Raw genomic sequence first — 18,912 nt, 5'->3', positions numbered from 1 at the left:
AAAAAACAAAATATCTCAAATAAACAACCTAACCTTACACCTAAAGCAACTAAAGAAAGAACAAAAAAACCCCAAAGTTAGCAGGAGGAAAGAAATCATAAAGATCAGATCAGAAATAAATGAAAAATAAATGAAGGAAACAGTAGCAAAGATCAATAAAATTAAAAGCTGGTTCTTTGAAAAGATAAACAAAATTGATACACCATTAGCCAGACTCATCAAGAAATAAAAAGGAGAAGACTCAAATCAATAGAATTAGAAATGAAAAAGGAGAAGTAACAACTGACACTGCAGGAATACAAAGGATCATGAGAGATTACTACATGCAACTATATGCCAATAAAATGGACAACCTGGAAGAAATGGACAAATTCTTAGAAAAGCACAACCTTCCGAGACTGAACCAGGAAGAAAGAGAAAATATAAACAGACCAATCACAAGCACTGAAATTGAGACTGTGATTAAAAATCTTCCAGCAAACAGAAGCCCAGGACCAGATGGCTTCACAGGCAAATTCTATCAAACATTTAGAGAAGAGCTAACACCTATCCTTCTCAAATTCTTCCAAAATATAGCAGAGGAAGGAACACTCCCAAACTCATTCTACGAGGCCACCATCACCCTGATACCAAAACCAGACAAAGATGTCACAAAGAAAGAAAACTACAGGCCAATATCACTGATGAACATAGATGCAAAAATCCTCAACAAAATACTAGCAAACAGAATCCAACAGCACATTAAAAGGATCATACACCATGATCAAGTGGGGTTTATCCTAGGAATGCAAGGATTCTTCAATATACGCAAATCAATCAATGTGATACACCATATTAACAAATTGAAGAAGAAAAACCACATGATCATCTCAATAGATGCAGAAAAAGCTTTCGACAAAATTCAACACCCATTTATGATAAAAACCCCCCAGAAAGTAGGCATAGAGGGAACTTACCTCAACATAATAAAGTCCATATATGACAAACCCACAGCCAATGGGTATTCTCAATGGTGAAAAACTGAAACCATTTCCTCTAAGATCAGGAACAAGACAAGGTTGCCCACTCTAACCACTATTATTCAACATAGTTTTGGAAGTTTTAGCCACAGCAATCAAAGAAGAAAAAGAAATAAAAGGAATCCAAATTGGAAAAAGAAGAAGTAAAGCTGTCACTGTCTGCGGATGACATGATACTATACATAGAGAATCCTAAAGATGCTACCAGAAAACTACTAGAGCTAATCAATGAATTTGGTAAAGTAGCAGGATACAAAATTAATGCACAGAAATCTCTTGCATTCCTATACACTAATGATGAAGAATCTGAAAGAGAAATTAAGGAAACACTCCCATTTACCACTGCAACAAAAAGAATAAAATACCTAGGAATAAACCTACCTAAGGAGACAAAAGACCTGTATGCAGAAAATTATAAGACACTGATGAAAGAAATTAAAGATGATACCAACAGATGGGAGATATATCACGTTCTTGGATTGGAAAAATCAGCATTGTGAAAATGACTATACTACCCAAAGCAACCTACAGATTCAATGCAATCCCTATTAAACTACCAATGGCATTTTTCACAGAACTAGAACAAAAAATTTCACAATTTGTATGGAGACACAAAAGACCCCGAATAGCCAAAGCAATCCTGAGAAAGAAAAATGGAGCTGGAGGAATCAGGCTCCCGGACTTCAGACTATACTACAAAGCTACAGTAATCAAGACAGTATGGTATGGTACTGGCACAAAAACAGAAATATAGATCAATGGAACAGGATAGAAAGCCCAGTGATAAACCCACGCACATATGGTCACCTTATTTTTGATAAAGGAGGCAAGCATATACAATGGAGAAAAGACAGCCTCTTCAATAAGTGGTGCTGGGAAAACTGGACAGCTACATGTAAAAGAATGAAATTAGAACACTCCCTAACAAATTCAAAATGAATTAAAGATCTAAATATAAGGCCAGACACTATAAAACTCTTATTAGAGGAAAACATAGGCAGAACACTCTGTGACATAAATCACAGCAAGATCCTTTTTGACCCACCTCCTAGAGAAATGGAAATAAAAACAAAAATAAACAAATGGGACCTAATGAAACTTAAAAGCTTTTGCACAGCAAAGGAAACCCTAAACAAGATGAAAAGACAACCCTCAGAATGGGAGAAAAGAGTGTGTTTCATGATTGGTAATTGCAATCATTGTTGCTTTTGTTGTGGTCATCCATGTACAATGCTTGGTGTCAGTCTATTTATCTCTTGTAAAAATAAAATACAGTGTGTGTGAAAAAAAAAAAAAAGAATGGGAGAAAATATCTGTAAATAAATCAACTGACAAAGGATTAATCTCCAAAATTTACAAGCAGCTCATGAGCTCAATATCAAAAAAACAAACAACCCAATCCAAAAATGGGCAGAAGACCTAAATAGACATTTCTCCAAAGAAGATATACAGACTGCCAACAAACACATGAAAGACTGCTCAACATCACTAATCATTAGAGAAATGCAAATCAAAACTACAGTGAGGTATCACCTCACACCAGTCAGAATGGCCATCATCAAAAATTCTACAAATAACAAATGCTGCAGAGGGTGTGGAGAAAAGGGAACCCTCTTGCACTGTTGGTGGGAATGTAAATTGATACAGCCACTATGGAGAACAGTATGGAGGTTCCTTATAAAACTAAAAATAGAACTACCATACAACCCAGTAATCCCACTAGTGGGCATATACCCTGAGAAAACCATAATTCATAAAGAGTCATGTACCAAAATGTTCATTGCAGCTCTATTTACAATAGCCAGGACATGGAAGCAACTAAGTGTCCATCGACAGATGAATGGATAAAGAAGATGTGACACATATATAAAATGGAATATTACTCAGCCATAAAAAGAAACGAAATTGAGTTATTTGTAGTGAGGTGGATGGACCTAGAGTCTGTCATACAGAGTGAAGTAAGTCAGAATGAGAAAAACAAATACCGTATGCTAACACATATATATGGAATCTAAAAAAAAAAAAGAAAATGGTTCTGAAGAACCTAGGGGCAGGACAGGAATAAAGACGCAGACATAGAGAATGGACTTGAGGACCTGGGGAGGGGGAAGGGTAAGCTGGGACGAAGTGAGAGAGTGGCATGGACTTATATATACTACCAAATGTAAAATAGATAGCTAGTGGGAGGCGGCTGTGTGACGTGGGGAGATCAGCTCGGTGCTTTGTGACCACCTAGAGGGGTGGGATAGGGAGGGTGGGAAGGAGACGCAAGAGGGAGGAGATATGAGGATATATGTATATGTATAGCTGATTCACTTTGTTATAAAGCAGAAACTAACACACCATTGTAAAGCAATTCTACTCTGATAAAGATGTTAAAAAATAATAATTTTAAGCAATTTATTTGGGTTAAGGATCATACATACATTAGTTTTTATAGAGAATAAGTGAGCCAACCTGTAATGTACTTACACTATACTTGATACATAATGAGCCTTCAATGAACATTAGCAATTTATTCATTATTATTGTTTATATTTCCTCATCTGGACATTGTTCAAATCTTTAATTCATATCTAACTTTTTTCAGACACCCCGCCCCCCAAATAAGAAACTGTATCTCAAGTTTATTGACAAATACCTGAATACACTTAATTCCACACAAGCAGCTATCATACAAAACACTGTGTTATACAAAAAGCTATTATACAAAACCTATCATATAGGTTCTAGGGGAAAAATACAATCACAAATAATGCATCTTCCTGATCTCAAAGAGTTCACACAAAGGTTACTTGCTGAGCCTTCTGCGGGAAATTATAGGCTTGGTCAATACAGTAAAAAACTATTTTGGAAACAATTCATCCATTGTAGAGCTGCAAGAAACTTGAGAATGCATCTAGTCCTGCTAGAAACACCAGCTCTGGTGGGCAGTTACTAGGTTGTGGGGGTCAGGTGGATCCTGTGGTCCAATAAATTATGAGAAATGTGGTCAGAAAGAAAGTTGGACAAGATGCTGTACTCCCGGGCTTCTTCCTTCTAATAGCTCTCAAGATGGTAATGCTCACCATGAATATTTAAAGACAGGTACAAGGGACAGGGTATTCAGAATTTCTCAAATTTGACCAAGAACACATTTTAGAGCAGCAGATTACAACCATAAAAAATCCAGCTAGTCCCAAGCCCCACTCTCCTCTTTAGCTCACGAAGAAGCTGGGGCCCAGGGGCACAAGTGACTTTTCTAAGGGTCAACTGTGAGTGGAAAGGCTGAGCGTTCACCCTGAACTTCACCCTGTCAGAATGTGCGTTTTTACACTCTACTGCTTTGCCTCAACTCAATTTGGTGGGGGAGGGGAATGGGGGCGGGGGAGATAGGAAGGGCCGGCCACACAAACCCAAACGGGAAATCTGATTCCTGTGTGGTTAATGGCCATCAAACTTCACTTCTTTTCTTTTCTTCCATCCCCTTTCAATACAGGTCAAATTTCATAACCAAAAAAAGAAAGAAAAAAAAGTCTCTATATGAGCCCAACAAGAAATCTAGTGTATTATTTTCTTACATTTACACTTTATTTTTAACCTCCCTACCCCACCTCCCCAAAATGGTACTACTAAGCATGATCAATCTACCTTGTAACGCTGACTTTCACCATGTTCCAAAATCACATCTACCATCAAACACTGGTCTCTTTCCTAATGGGTCCAATTTAGCAGAGGCTAATCCTCAAAAAAACCAGAAACGTCTAAGGATGTTACAGAACCAAACTTGGGTCCATGCATCTGTGCACAGTAAAGCCAATCTACTGACACTGGGTTATGGTGAAGGAAAATTCAGCCTTTATTGTAAGGCACCAGACAAGGAGTCCGGGGCTGCCAATGCTCAAAAAACCCCAAACTCCTCGACGGTTTTGGGGAAACAGTTTTTTTTAGGCAAACTTTGGGGGGCAGGTCTGCAGGGTGTGTGCCCTTCCTCTGATTGGTTGGTGGTGAGGCAACAGGGTGGAGTTCCAACAATCTCAACCATCAGCCTTCTGGTTCCAACCAGTCTGGGGCCCACGGGCCTGAAGTTACCACCCTCCACCTGGGTGAGGGGCCTTAGTTCCCGTAAAAGAGATCAGAGATCCCTTCAGGAGAAACCAGGGCCCCCTGACTGATGGCTGCACTATTTGTTCCTTGACTGCCTTTCCTTTGTTTCTGCATTCCCTCCGTCCTCTAAGTAGTAACTATTTGAATCTGACCTTTGGAACTCAGGGAAGGTCTAGGAGGCTAAAATCTTTTCCCTACAACAAGAAGTGGTGGGGCATGGAAAGGCTTTGTACTTGGGAGGGCTCCACAGGGTCCTGCTTTCATGGATACCAAACAAGGTGTTCAAAGGCACTCATTTTGATTTGTGCATGTGTTTGAAAATCTTGGTTTTTTTTTTTTTTTTTTTTGGGCCGGGCTGTGCAGCATGCAGGATCTTAGTTCCCCGACCAGGGTTCCCCTGCATTGGGAACGTGGAGTCTTAACCACTGGACCGCCAGGGAAGTCCTGAAAATCTTGTATTTTTATAGCCATGCCTATTTTCAGGGAACTTGCAAGTTCTCTGATAAAAGGCAATCAACACAATATTGTTAGGTTGACTACAGTGTACTTTTAAAATACTTCAGCAGAGCCAGTAAGATGTAAATGTGCTGGTTTTCATCTATACCTGGGAGCTAGAGAGGTCAAGAGCCCTAAACAGGAACACATTCCTGGGACAGCCGCACTCTAGTGGCAGCTACTACGAGTGCTTCAGGTATTTTCACTGCAAACCAGAGGTTTTGTTAATTAGCAGGAGTGTTAGAACTGAATCTTCCTGGGTGAAGCTAATGACTTTGATTAACAGGGCATTTGAGCAGAGTGGACAAAGATGAGATCAGGATGCTCCGTCTATGTGGATGGGTTAGGGATATTCTAGAGGCACGTCCTACGCTTACATCCAAAGGACACATAAGCCTGGCAAGTCGAACAGCCTGGGATGGTGCCCTGGGAGCATTACTGGGTCCAGCTGCTGATTCCAGAAAATTCGTGATTACCTGACTGCAACATGATGATGGTCAGCTGAATCCTGCTGGAATGTCTGACACCCTGTGCCTCAAGTCAACCTTTTGCGGGAGAGGCAATCAGAGCCCCAAGACAGGACACAGCTGACCTGGACTGGCGTTTTAACCTTCACCTGCCCAGAGAACTGCAGCCCTCCACCAATCTCTGCTTGCCAAAAATACCCAAACTGGCTTGTACGGTTGCACGGACAACAGCAATGACGTGGCTAGTGAAAGGGAAGCCACATGACTTAAAGCATTTACCTGTCCCAGAGCAAAGGGCTGACGACAAGATTTCTCGAAGTTCCATGGCTTTTTGTGCTTGTTTTTTAAAGTGTTCAAAGTGGCTTGTTTAAAGGAAGTTTAATGTACACATTTCAAGGGAAACAAGACACAGCATTCAATTCCTTCCAGAGTTTGAGCACTTATTTTTACTCTAATAGCAGTTTTATTTTCCACTGAGTGAGCTACAGGAGCGTATCATGGGAAAGAGGCAGTTTTAGATTAAAGTTTACAAGGAAAGCAAGTTTTCAGACTGTCCTATGTGTGTGGCGGGGGGGAGGAGAGACACAGCAGTTTGACTCAAAGTTTTTAATGATAAGCTTGCAAAATTTTTACTACAAATACTAAGAGTAAAAGCTTTAAGTACCTTCAATATATGTATATTTCTTTAATAATTACATGTACTACTGTACATATGTACCTTAAATGATGTGCATTACAAAACAAAAAGGTGGCGCAAGAGGAAATAAAACCTATTAGCTTAGTCACTTAGGGCACAAGAGTTCTTGCTCACTACAAATTTTTATTAATATTTGTAATGAAAGCAATATATTAAATATGCTTCACTATTTTTGAAAACCCCCAATTACTTTGCGATCCAGCGCTTGAATGACTGCTTCCAAGCTCACTGTACTGTAACATTTTGCTTTAATGGTTGTCTGGGGTGACAGGGATACACTGGAAAAACAGCAGAACACACTTAGCTCTGCTTCCCAAATCCTGATACTTTTCTGTCTATTGACCAATTATAAAAAGCTCCTTGATGAGATTCAACTGGTAAAGTTTCAATCAGTCGTTCTTGCAATTAGTCTCAGGTGTCACATTTTTATAAATTCAACAAATAGATTCAAAACTTACTGATATTCTTCACCTAAAACATTTTAACAGGTAGACAATTCTGTTTCCAAGTTTTTAAAAGTTTTTTCTGGGACTTCCCTGGCGGTCCAGTGGTTGAGACTCCACGCTTCCACTGCAGGGGGCGCGGGTAAGAATCCGCCTGCCAATGCAGGGGACACGGGTTCGACTCCTGGTCCGGGAAGATCCAACACGCGGCGGAGCAACTAAGCCCCTGCAAGCCACAGCGACTGAGCCCACGGGCCTAGAGCCCGTGCTCTGCAACAAGAGAAGCCACCGCAATGAGAAGCCCGCGCACCACAACGAAGAGTAGCCCCGCTCGCCGCAACTAGAGAAAGCCCGTGCGCGGCAACAAAGACCCAACTCAGCCAAAAATAAAAATTAATTAATTAATTAATTTTAAATAAATAAATAAATAAAATAAAAATAAAAAGTTTTTTCTTTGGGGGAGAGTTTTGATAACTCACAAATCTACCATATTTCTTGGCAACATGTTCACATCCTAATGCAAACGTTTTCCAAATGGTTATCTCCAAATGCCTCTGTAGCATAAATTTCTTCTGAAAAGCAGTCACTCCCCCTCTCCTTGTGAGAATTTCACACTTATCTTGGATTGTTCCTGCTCTCCAAAGTAGCTGCAACTACTGACAGGCACAGCAAAACTGGGAAAGGGCAGCAAATCTGGAAACCTTGTCTTTTGTTAAAAAAAAGATGCAGACACCTGTAAACTCAACCACTCTTAGGTGGGTGCCAGGAAGAGAACCAGGGATGCTGAGTGGTGCGAAGATGGTCACGCTCCCTCCCCAGAGCATTATAAAGGATGGTAAAGCATCCACCACCTGAAGCTGCAATTCTCTCTCATGCCCTGACACACATCCAACGAGGCGAATGCTCAACTTCAGCTCCCGTGGCTGAGAATCAAATCTCAGGACACCTGTAACCCACTCACAGCTAAGTCTCAGTTCACTGTTTGAGAGATGCCGTGATTTAAAGCCTTTGGGTTGATAAAACAACTACATAACTCAATGATACCCTGTCACTGGCAAATTGCAACACTTCACAATATGCTTAAGGGCGAGGTGAGGAGGGCCCCACCTGGGCGAGGAATCCCAGCCTCCTCCTCCTCCTTAGGAAATCACACTCCTCGCACAGGATAGCAGATCCAGAAGGCACCACTGGCAACACAGACTTTAACTATTAAGACAGCTTGGTTTCCTTCTTAAATATTTACAAAATTATAAATAGAAGGTCTTATACTTTCCTTCAACACCCCCACAGAATCGTCATTTGCCTCCTGCTTTGGATGCCAATCTATTTCGTTCATAATGGTCTCAACCTAATTGTTCTTACACAATAGGCAAATACAGTAAATTCCAGGTAATAGGCTGGAGCTCAATGGGGCAGAATGGCTTTAAATGGTCTGGTAGCCGAGGGAGTGGCTCTCAACCTTGGCTGTACACATGTTGGAACTACCGGGGAGCTTTCCAAGAATACCGATCCCCCTCCCTGAGATTCGATGGAATTGGTCTGCAGTTTGACCTGAGTGGCAGGAATTTTTAAAGCTCCCAAGTGTTCCTAATGTATAGTCAACATTGAGAACTTGGACATGTACCTGCACATTGAGGAGGGAGCCTGGGAAGACCCTTCCCCTCCAGAAGCCTCCCCCCCACCCCAGGGGCCTTGATGTCCATCAAAATAAGCTCTCAGGTGAGCATTAATGCCTTTAGTCATCAAGTATAAGGTGAGGGCTTTCCTGGTGGCGCAGTGGTTGAGAATCTGCCTGCTAATGCAGGGGACACGGGTTCGAGCCCTGGTCTGGGAAGATCCCACATGCCGCGGAGCAACTGGGCCCGTGAGCCACAACTACTGAGCCTGCGCGTCTGGAGCCTGTGCTCCGCAACAGGAGAGGCCGCGATAGTGAGAGGCCCGCGCACCGCGATGAAGAGTGGCCCCCGCTTGCCGCAACTAGAGAAAGCCCTCACACAGAAACGAAGACCCAACACAGCTAAAAATAAATAAATAAAAATAAATAAATTTTAAAAAGTAGCTATAAAGTCATATTTCAATTGATTCTCAAACACTGCAAATCCTGCTGTTAATCATCTTAAAAAAAAGAAAAAAAAAAGTATAAGGTGAAAGGTGGGAAATGATTTGAAAAAAAGGTAGTAAGAGGCTATTTCAGGTACGTGGGGCTGAGGTGCTTTTTACAACACTTCTGACACCAAATGCGGGGTTTTTCCTCCTGACGCCCACCAATTCTGACACCAACTGGGTACTCAACCATTCAGTTCAATTCTGTCACGAACTAGCTGGAGTCAGCCCAGACCCCACAGATTAAGGGCTCAGTCCCACAAGACTGCCCGCACTTCAGTCATCAGCTGCAAATGGGGTGCCCAGGCAAATTATAAATTTGGGGGTTCCATGAATTCAGCGTTTCTCATGACACCCCAACCCCAGGTTCAAAAATTTGCTAGCACAGCTAGGATTCCAGAAAACACTTTACTTACTACTACAGTTTATTAGAAAGCATACAACTCAGCAACAGCCAAAAGGAAGAGATACATAGGGCAAGGTATAGGGGAACGGGTGCCGAGCTTCCTGGCTTCTCCTCCCGGCAGACTACCCCTGCTCAGCACCTTGATGTGTGCAGCAACCCAGAAGCTCTCCAAACGGTGTTGTTCCAGTGTTTTTATAACCCAATCCCTAGCACCTCCTCCCCTTCCCAGAGGTCACCGTGTGGGGCTGAAAAGTTCCAACCCTCTTAATTACTTGGTCTTTCTAGTGACCAGTCTCATCCTGAGGCTACCTAGGGTCCCTTCTCACTCCCACATCCTCAGCCTCTCCCATCTCTGCTAGAAACTTCCCAACAGCATCAGAATACGTTCAAGTTTCTTCAATCTCAATTTGAAAAAACAAGCCAAAAAGAAACAAGCAAAGAGTGGGCCACAGACCCCATATTTCCTCCCTACCCCGCAGGTGTACCTGGCTTCTCAGTCTTAACCAATTTCTCCTCTTCATCCGAGCACAATGATCAAATTCTCCAGGACCAGCCCCCTCCGCTTCTCATTCTACACCCCTCTTTGGATGATCTTTTTTAAGCATCTCATGCTCTGACAGACTGAGCTAGCGGAGCACTGGAGGATCTTTTTCATATGCAATACCTCCCAAACATGTCATTTCCACCCCAGATCTCTTTCAGGAGTTCCCGTTGCCTACTCCCTGACTCCACCTGGACGTCTCACAAGCAAACAGATATGAATGGAATTACCTTCCCTCTCCCACCCTGTACCAACCCACTCCTCCTCTAGTGCCTTCAACCATAAATGGTTTCACCATCCTACCCCACTCAGGTATTTATGCCAAACTTTTAAATCATCCTTGATACCTCCCTCTCTATCAACTATATCCAAATAGTCACTACCTTCTTACTGATTTTTAACTACAAACTCAATGTCTCTCTCCCTCTCTCCCTCCCTCCCAAGCCCCCCCTCTATCCCTGGGTGCCTGAAAAGCCTTTGCACTATTGCACCCAATTCTCCCCCTCCCCGCGGTAGCCGCATATGACTGCACAGGCTGTGCCCACACAAAGTGACTGGCTCAGGGGGCTACCTTTAGGCCTGATCTGGTGGGACAAACAGTACACCTTTTCTAATTGGTCCACCCAGAAGGGAAGCCTTTTTCTGGTTTGCACAAAGGCACTGTATATGCCAACAGGGCTTACCCCTCCAAACACAGCAGTGACGATATCATTTTTTAAACCCAAATCTAATCATCTCATCTCCCATTTGAAAGCTTTCAATGAGATCTCCCTACCTTTTCATTAAAGTCCAAAGTCCAAAAAATGACCCAAGAGGCCTCATCCCAAGCCACGTTCCTTCCTTGGTCTCAACCATTTCAGCCGGGAACTTTAAACCCTAATTCACCTGACTACTTCCTTCTAATTTTTAAGGCCTCATTTTAAATGTCTCTTTTTAGGTGGACCTACCCTGAGTAATTCCCTCCCCTAAACTAGGTTAGGTCCCCAGGTTAAATGTTCTCTGGACATCTGTGCTTTTCTGAAGTACCACTTATGACTGTGATTGCCTGTGTGACTATGTGCTAGTCAGCCCCCTGCCCCCCACCAACCAGCCACTAGACTAAATGGTTCATAAAGGCAGGGACCCTCTATCCCATTCACAGCTGTAGCCCCAGAGCTGACAATGCCTGGCATCCAACAGGTGCTCAGTAAATAGCTGTTCAATGAGTAAACAGGTGCAGGTGCCCAGGTCCCTCGCAAACTATCTGGCTCCCTCTTTAGCAAAAGAAAAATTAATCATGGGAGGAAGTTCGTAGTAAATTTAGTGCACTGCTTATCAAATACACATAGACTCCTGATTGGAAATATTTGGACAATCAAAGAATCAGAAATTCTGGGTGCTTCATGGCAGCAGGAACACTTCTCTGGATTTGCATTTGTAACCACAATCCTCTTTTGAGCTATGGACAGAGTTTTACCAGGGCCAGTTTCCTGTGTGCTGTTGCACAGGACCCTGAGCTTTGCTTAGCGCTGTCTGTCGCCACCCTGAAATTCTTCATAATATTTAAACAAGGGGCCCCACAAATTATGTAGCCAGTCCTGAGTCTTACAAATTAGTCTGATTTCTCTAAGGATGCATCGTTTATAACCAGGGCAATGTTTTCAACCTCCCATGGTCTAAAAAAAGAGGATTATACTTGCAGGACATTTTTCCTTCTGATAAACAATATCATATATTACTTAGCATTCTCTTTTATAAAATTAGGACATCTCAGACTACAGAAACACATGGTTGTCCTAGTTATTGCTGTTAGGTAAAAAGTTTTAAATTTCTTTTACAACTAAATTCCACTCTGAACATGACTTAGATTGAGTCTCTCTTTTAAAATTTTTGCTTAAAATTTTTTGTTTGTTGTTCTAATATTAGGGATTGTGTCAATTTTTTCAAATCAATAACCATGGTCCACTGATACTCCATCACCTTAAAAAAAAACTGAAAGACAATGAGCACACTAAAGAGAAAAATGAAAACTGCTGTATAACCCCGTTTTAGCTTCCACATTTTAAACTTTAGAAATTTAACAGCTGCATCAAACACTTGAGATTTCTTTGGCGATAAAACCTGGCAGAATACACGTGGCCATTCACGAAGAACACTGGTTTAGTCATCTTTATTATAAAAATATTTTAAATGTCAGATGTTTAAACTTTACCAATAGCTTCTCTACTCATTAGAAGTTTAAAGTTAACTGTGTTTAGTATACAGTTTAGTTAATAAACATCTAGAGCATTTTAACTATTGGTGCATGTTTTTCTCAACTGGGTGACTCTGTTCCCCAGGGGACATTTGGCAATGTCTGGAGACATTTTTGGTTGTTATAACTAGATGGAGGGGGGACTTCCCTGGTGATCCAGTGGTTAAGACTCCGCCTTCCAATGCAGAGGACCCAGGTTTGATCCCTGGTTGGGGAACTAAGATCCCACGTGCCACGGGGGCGACTAAGCCCACACGCCGCAACTACTGAGCCCCTGTGCTCTAGAGCCAGAGCGCCACAACTAGAGAGAAGCCCCCGCACCACAACAAAGAGCTCGCGTGCCGCAGCTAAGATCTGTCGCAGCCAAATTAATTAATTACTTAAGTTAAAAAAAAAAAAAAAAACCTAGACGGAGGGGACTGGTGGCATCCAGTGAGTCAAGCCAGGGACACTGCTACACATCTTACAATGCACAAGACAATCCCAACAGGAAATTATCTGGCCAAAAATGTCAAAAGTCCCGAAGTTGAGAAACTCTGGTCTCAGCGTACATGCGTTTGCTACAGATAGGCAAAAGGACATATGACAACCTGAAGCCATGCCTCCTGTGTCAAAACCATTGTGGTTAAAAGTACAGACGGGCCCCAGGAGAAAGACCAGATTTATAAGAATAGTCATTTGGGAACTCCCTTTTTAAGGCAGGGAGTAAGGCATCTGACATCCTGAGCTAGAACCATGAATAAACAGTAACAAAATTCCTTGGTTGGTCCAAAAAAGACTACTTTCCTCAATGCAGCTACACTAATGTACACTTCATAGAAAAGAGAAATTGAGATTCAGAAGAGATCATTTTCAATAGTATTAATTTGTTTCCTACCACCTCATTTCATGAAAAATGTACAATATATACATCATAGGTCAGAATTTTTCATTCACTTGAGAATGTGATCACCAGGTATAGCAGTTTCTAAGAGATTTGAAAACAGATGATGCAGCATGAACCAAATTTGATTTGATTTCTTGTGTTTTAAAAAAGAAAAAAAAAGAGCCAATATTTAAAGTCCCTTTTTACATATTTTTTAATAAAGATTTTTCAGTTATTGGGTGGGGGAGCTCTGGTCACATTGGGCCAGAATTCCTGCACAGTTATAGGGAGGAAATGGCCGATACCCACCCAGGTGTTGACAGGTCCTCTGCAGGTCATCTGGGACCAATCAAGGTCCATTTAGCTCTCCCCACACATTACTTGCTCCCTGCCTGTAAATCTGTTGATTTCATTTTGTAAATAGTTGATAGTTCTCAAGAAAAACATTTTCCTTAGTGTTAAGCGACTAAATTGCAAATGGAAAAGAAGTAACTAGTGATTTGAAGCAGTCCTATAATTAATCAAGGATGAACTATAATTAATGAAGAATGGAAGGGCCAAGGCTGAGAAGGCTCTTTCCAAGGTCAGGCTGAAGCAAAGGCAGAGGAGCTGACAGGAACCTTTACACCCTCACCATGAAACAGGGAAATCAAACAAACAAACAAAACTTCTTTCATCTATCAATAAAACTGAGTAAAAGTAAATTGACCGTATATTACATTGTTTTTAAACATAGAGGAGTTAGCCACTTCTGAGAACTCAAAATCTTCCCAGAACTACCATCCTGAAGGCCTGCAAAAAATCCATTAAGCAACAGCAGAGAGCCACAGAGCCCGCATTTTCCTTCTTGCCCTAACTGAAATCTGTTACCAAATCCTCTGGCAGGGGGGCTTGATTGGAACTGCCTGGGTTCCTAGCAGGTAATTTACACTGATCTTTAACAACCATTCAGCCCTCCTCCTCCCCTTTATAAAACAAATCTGCCTTTCAGAACAGCTCTAAAAGGGGGGCAGAATGCCCCAGAGGAGCATGCAAGTCCCTGACCAGATGCCTCACCTACCCCTCACCAAATGCAGACCATGCTTTCTCTGAACACTGTATATCTTCCCAATTTGCCTCTTGTCCTACTAATTCTAAAATGAAGATTCTCTTCTCTCTAAAAAGAAATCACAAAGCCAAGGGTGTGCAGGATGCCAGGTGATACAAGACTCACCTCCAACCGGGCAGCCCTAAGGCCGAGGCTGGACCTACAAGCGACCTCATCCAACGGGAAAGATGAGAAGTGTGTAGCAGGCAGGGGTGCCTGTGTTTTGCTCGGCGTCCAGAGAAAGGGCTGCAAGGGGGGAAAAGAGCTGTGAGGGAGAGCTTCTTCCACCTTAAAAGCTAATAAACAAAAATTGGAAACATTTAAATCAGAAATTGGGTGCTAACAACACAAAACCAAAAAGAAACCGAGGAAGGGAGTAGAATGAGTTTAAGAAGAATCACCTGTTTCATCATAGACTCAGCAGCACTCGTTTCCTAGACTTGGCGTGAAGGATAGAGAGGGAACAGGAAGATGGGGAGACGCGTGAGGGCTTCAGAGCCCTTGAGTAGCGTCTCTTTTCCAGTGGTTTGCCCCAGGGTGAGTCATTTATTATCCTGGAGTAGGCTTCTTTTTCAGTAGAATGGGGGTAATAAATGCCTCTCCGCAGGGCTACAGTTAGGATTAAATGAAGTTAAAGCCTCTGGCCCGAAGGGACAACAATGACTAACTGTTCGCTCCCTGACTATCCACGCCCGCAGCCGCCAACTCCGATTCCTAAGCTCCTACTCGCTACGTGGACCAGGGGGAAAGAGACCAGAAAAAGTGGCTTCCAGGTGACACTGGGAACCAGAGTCCTAGCCCCAGGCTCCCCTGACCGGACGGAAGAGTAGGGTCGAGGCAGGGTCGCCCTGCACCATCCCCGGCCCCGGGCACACAAGCTCGAAACCGATTCCCACCGCGCGTCCTCTTTCTCCTGCCCCGGCTACGCTTCCCCTTCCCCGGCAGAGCTGACCCGGCTCGGAGTAGCGGGGTCCTGGCTAAGACCCGGCTCCCTCCCTCCAGCCTATCCTTCCCCTTTCCTCCCCTGCAGCCAGGCAGCCGAGCAGGGACCTCGTAGGGAGTTAGTTACCAGCAGCGAGCGCCTGGTCCCGAGGACGCTGGAAGGTGCTGGGCCGCGCCGGTACGCTCCTCGCCTGGCGTTACGCTACACTGCGCTGCGCCGGTGGCGCTGGAGGACCTCGCCGCCCGGCCTCGGGCCGCCCATCCGCGCGCCCGCGCGCCACGCCCCTCGGGCCGCCCCTCTAGGCCCCGCCCAGCGCATCCCCGCCTAGCCGGCCTCATGGGCCTCGCCCGCCTCGCCCACCTCTGCTCTTGCAGGCGCCTCGGGCCACCCGGCAGAGGTCAGCACACCCTCAGGGCGTTTCCGTGGTCTGGGCGGAGGGCTGGACTCCGCGTGCGTCCTCTCTCTGCTTCCTCAGATTGGCCCGGGTTCTTAGTTGGGAGAACCGCGTGAGGACTGGGCACGTGAGTGGGGTTTTTTATACCCCGTTCCTCGGAGGCAGGAAACGCGGGAAGCGCTGTCTTCTCTGATTTTAAAAATAAAAATAGGTTTTATAACGAAAAAGAAAAAAAATTAATGCTAAGACTCTTTACATCATGTTAAAGTTTAGAGGTGACCGTGTAGTTTTTTTTTCCCCTGATGAGCTTTGCTTACTAAATTTAGCATTTTAAAAAACTCATTACATTCGTGTGCATTTTCACATGAAAACTAAAATTAAATTAAATTGTGGAACAATCCTCAATGCTATGCAAAGTAGAAAGCACCTCTCTCCTGCCCTCATTGCCCGTAGCATTGTGTCAATCATAAAAGTCCGCACAATCTCCCTTGCAGCAAGAGGAATATTGTGTACGTGTTTTCTTCCGTTGAATTTTTAACTCCTGGAGCGCAGAACAGGTTCTTACTTATCTTCATATCACTTATTCATTCAACACATATGTACTGAAAAAAATGAAGGAACTAACTGGATACACAGTCACTTCCCTGCCCACAGGGTCCTGCTGGAGCTGTAGGGTAAAGCTGAGACCTTGTTAGTGGGTGGGCTTCCCTGTAACAGGAGGCTTGCCTGGTGTCCACCATTCTGAGGAAAGGAGGTCATTGCTCACGGGAGACGCGTGAACACAGAGAGCAGGGCCGGGAAGCACTGAGTATCTGAAGCTCATCTTCTTGGGCTTTGGTCTTGATGAGATTAGATGCCCTAGGCACAGGGTTAGCTGTATACACACGTCCACACAAAGCAGAGGCTGACAGTGCCCAGTAAGTGGAGCATAAATCTGCCACACTGCACAGCACACAGGTGTCACGTTAACCCACCTGTCTCTTTTATGAACACCTGGCCTTTTCTCTTCTAGACGTTGGAATATTCTGGGAGGAGTGCTCTGGACTCAACTCCTCCCCACCCCTGTGCCAGAGTGTTGCTGGGCGAAGCAGGACCATGCAGGTCAGCTGTACTGACAATGGTGGAGTCACTAGTAAAATATTCCTGGGGGAAGGTAAATCTTGCCTCTTCCCTGAGGAGATTCCTCCTCCAATGATAATCTTGGAACATCTTGCTTTCACCTTATTTAAGAATCTTCTTAATGCGTTCTGTGCAAGACCTAGAACAAGGGGAGCTCCTTGTTCATGAACCGCTTTTAAGCGTGGTTTATATTTTTATCATGGAAACAAAAGTATGAACCCAAAATATCTTCTGCAAATATACACAGAATTTACATTTTGGTCAGAACTAGAAAAAAAGTAATTGCAATTTTTTTTTCAATCTATTGCTAATCCAGATGACCTTTTTTACTAAAGGACAGAATTATATTTTTTAATTCCTTAAGTAAAGCCATTGTGAAGTCAATTATGCTAAAACCTTAATACTGCATTATGAAATTAAATTCATAAATTTTATTAATTCAGTGTTTGAAACTAAGCCTGTCACTTCTTTCCACTAGACTAAACATGTTTCCTCCATCCTCACTTGACCAGTTTTTTATTTACTGTGCTTACATCAAGAATATTTTAAGTTTGTTTTTAATTGTCAATACTTAGTATTCCTATTTAGGGGAGCAGAATATGCCACCCCAAAATATGCCTCTTGGGCACAAGGATCATTTTAAACTGGTTATTTTTAAGAAACTGAGACACAAGAGAAGCTCTGGAAACTAAGTACTGTAAAAGTTACCCTTTTGTAAAGATATTTTTATATATAAGGGAAATCACCCTTTGTGAGGGTATCTCCCTCCCTCTACTCGGAAGAGGGGGGAAGACCAAACCTCTTATCAATGCAGCACAATGTTCCTTTTGTTTACTGTGTGTTTTTGTGTGTTTTTCTTTTTTTGATAACTGCTCAAAGTGACTGTCCCCCTACTCCACCCATCTTCTTTTGTCTTTAGCTGAAGATGGTATTTAAGGTGAGGACTTGCGCCAGTTGGGGAAATTACTCAATTTTACTGGGCCTTTCCCATGTATATGTGTTATAAACTTTTGTTTGTTTTTCTCCTGTTAATGTCTTGTGTCAATTAAATTATTAAGCCAGCCAAAGAACCTAGAAGGGGAGAAAGAAAAATTTTCCTCCCGTATGCTTACAAGACTACTCTTTAATTTCTAAAGGGCTGATCAAATTTGCTTGCCCTTGAGTTATCTACTCATATCATTAAACATTTATATCTTAAAAAAAGAGAAATAAAATGCGCAGATCTTATAACCTAGCAATTCTACTATTTGGCATAAACTCAGCAGTTGTATTGTCTAATGTGGTAGCCACTAGCCACATGTGGCTACTGAGCCCATGAAATGTGTCTGGACTGCATTGAAACATGTGGTAAGCATAAAATACACAATCAATTTTGAAGACTTCATATGAAAAAAATTTTTAATATCTAAATTTATTTTAAAATATTGATTATATGTCAAAATGATAATATTTTGGCTATATTATTTTAAATATTATTTTTAAAAATTTTAATTAGGAAAAAATGAAAGGTGAATAAAATTTGTCACTAGTATTACCTAACGGAACTTGGGTTCACTCACCCTCCACACAGCAAAGCCAATCTCCTGACACCTGGTTGTGGTGAAGGAAAGTACAGCATTTATTGCAGTGTGCTAAGCAAGGAGAACTGGCAGCTCATGCTCAAAAGACCTGAACTCCCTGATGGCTTTCAGGGAAGGGTTTTTAAAGGCAACATTTGGGGTGAGGGCTGCAGCTCATGGACTTTTTTCTGATTGGTTGGTGGTGATGTTTCTGGCGTCTTAATCAACCTTCTGACTCCAACCAGTCTGGGGTCTACTGTTTGTGGTCAGCATGTAGTCACCATCCCCCACCTGGGTGGATGGGGTTCTTAGTTTCTACAGAACAATTCAAAGATATATGCCAGATTGTTATGTATACCCCTCGAAGAGGAACTAGCGCTCTGTTTTCTTGCTGAACTATTGTTTCTTGACTGCTTTTCCTTTGTTTCTGCATTCCCTCACTCCCCTAATCGGTA

The 18,912-nt window shown here is 42.8% G+C and overlaps 1 protein-coding gene across 4 annotated transcripts in view; it reads right to left on the bottom strand.

The window, feature by feature from the left end:
- GCNT1 (glucosaminyl (N-acetyl) transferase 1) overlaps positions 1-15,648 on the bottom strand; it is a 58,483-nt gene extending 42,835 nt beyond the window's left edge. For 2 of the 4 annotated variants that reach the window (XM_036854670.1, XM_036854674.1), the window contains exons 1-2: positions 15,512-15,648; positions 14,569-14,688 (exon numbers count right to left, since the gene is read on the bottom strand). The gene's annotated coding sequence lies outside the window, so the exon portion shown is untranslated. Of the gene's footprint in view, positions 1-14,568; positions 14,689-14,843; positions 14,882-15,511 lie in introns of all 4 variants that reach the window. The other 2 variants (XM_036854671.1, XM_036854673.1) reach the window with 2 other exon arrangements.
- Between the last annotated feature and the right edge of the window lie 3,264 nt (positions 15,649-18,912).

The sequence above is a fragment of the Balaenoptera musculus genome, chromosome 6, assembly GCF_009873245.2.
Source record: "Balaenoptera musculus isolate JJ_BM4_2016_0621 chromosome 6, mBalMus1.pri.v3, whole genome shotgun sequence".
NCBI lineage: Eukaryota > Metazoa > Chordata > Mammalia > Artiodactyla > Balaenopteridae > Balaenoptera > Balaenoptera musculus.
This window is presented reverse-complemented; position numbering and strand designations above follow the sequence as displayed.